We start from the raw sequence: 1,777 nt of genomic DNA, 5'->3' as shown, positions 1-1,777 counted from the left end.
CAGCCAGCTGCTGACCCTTTGTTTGTTGGAAAAGAAGTTGTATGTTTGCTGAAGTGATCGATGAGCAACTTTGCGAGGCACTGGGCCATCCTGAGGGTGGGCCCCATCATATCCAAGATGATGGCAAAGGTGGACGGAACTGATGGCGTTTTTTGTGATTTCGCTCGCCACGCCGCAACCATGGTGGTGGTGATATCCGTCCTCTGCTACAACTTGCACGGGTGAGCTCCTATGGTTCCTATGACAATGTACATCTACTGCTTCTCTGCTACTGCAAGTGTCCATCCTTGTATGGTAAGCTTTGTGGTTTGGTCTGGGATGGAAATACACATTTGCACCGGCTTGATTCAGCTTTGTGTTGTCTGGATCACCATTGTAGATAGTACTAGAACTATACCCCACACACATGGCCATTGCATGATGTCTGGATCTATTGCCTTGGTGTCTGTCTTCAACAAGATAGAGATGCATATTGTTATATTTCAATACATTCACCGATATTCCAAGGGTTTCTATATTACTGAAGGCCTCTATACATAAGATGATCTTTGTGTGGCGGTTGCTCCATGAATCCCTTCATCGTCTTCTTTTCCAGTGTGCTGTTGCTGCACTTCTGTTTGTTTTTTCGTTAGGATGGGAACTGGACACGTGGTTTCGTTAAGACGGCATTTTGGCTGCATCGTGAACTTGTAGAAATGAAGTGATCTTTGTTTTGGAAATGTAGGATGTTCCTCCTGCCTTTTTTGTTTGCTGCTTTAGGTAGTCTTTATAGCTGCTGTAGGTAGGCCACATTGTTCTTGTCCTATACTATACTTGTTTTCCAGCCAGTGCAGTATTGCATGGCTCAAATATTAATTTAGACAGATATAGGCTTCTTTGTAATATGAGCTCTAGTAAATATTTGAAGCTTGTTATGTTGGCAGAAGTGCTATTATAGCGAAGCCAGCAAGAGGTACAGTGCGTAGACGATCTTAAAAAACATGTAAATACATAAAGGAGGTTATTATTCAGACATCAAAAGCTTGTTATGTTTCCTTATTTGCTGCTTGCTTTAAGTTGTGTGTAGAGCTTCTGTAGCTTGCATTGTTGTTGTGCTCCTATATATATACTCATTCCAGCCACTTGACCCTATTGTGTTTTGCTGCAGTGATGAGCAACTTGGCGAAGCAGCAGGCCAACCCCAAGGTGGGATCGTCCCCATGACAGCTAAGATGATGGCAAAGGTGAATGGGCCCTGGTGAACATCCCATGGTCGACGCTGCTTTCCGGGCCGGGGCCGTTTGGCACAAGTTTGGCCGGCGAAGGAGCTATGGCTGCTCCGATGATCACTCTGGCGCCTCCCGTCCTGCCCCTCTGATGGCCGCTTCCTCTTCGGCTCCGGCATAGGTAAGTCGTAGCATTTGGTGATGCTATAACTTCCATATTTTTCAAATTTAACATCTCATATGCTAAAATGTGGAAATTCTGTGAGGCTGAAATAAGTCATGCCCATCTCATATACTAAACTGTGGAAATTTTGTGAGGTTGAAATGTAGTAGTCCCTCCGATCCGAATTAATTAATGCATCCTCTGTAGACATTGTATAGAGGATGCGTCAATTTATTTGGATCGGAGAGAGTATTAGTATAATCATGGTGGTACATTTCTCACATCTAAATAAGAGTGGCATCTTTTTTCATACATAGTGGGCTGGCTAGTTAGTCTCTTTCTTTGCAACCTGAATCGGTCTTGAGCTCAAGTGTAGTTGTTTGTGGGCGTTGTTGTAACATATGTATGT

General features: G+C 43.8%; 1 pseudogene; it reads left to right on the top strand.

Moving 5' to 3' along the window:
* Positions 1-213: 213 nt before the first annotated feature.
* LOC125533344 (small nucleolar RNA Z112) lies at positions 214-379 on the top strand (annotated as a pseudogene).
* Positions 380-1,777: the final 1,398 nt, after the last annotated feature.

The sequence above is a fragment of the Triticum urartu genome, chromosome 1A (assembly GCF_056163025.1).
Source record: "Triticum urartu cultivar PI428250 chromosome 1A, HENAU_Tu73, whole genome shotgun sequence".
Classification (NCBI taxonomy): domain Eukaryota; kingdom Viridiplantae; phylum Streptophyta; class Magnoliopsida; order Poales; family Poaceae; genus Triticum; species Triticum urartu.
The sequence above is the reverse complement of the archived record's forward strand: the minus strand, read 5'-3'. Positions and strand labels throughout refer to the sequence as shown.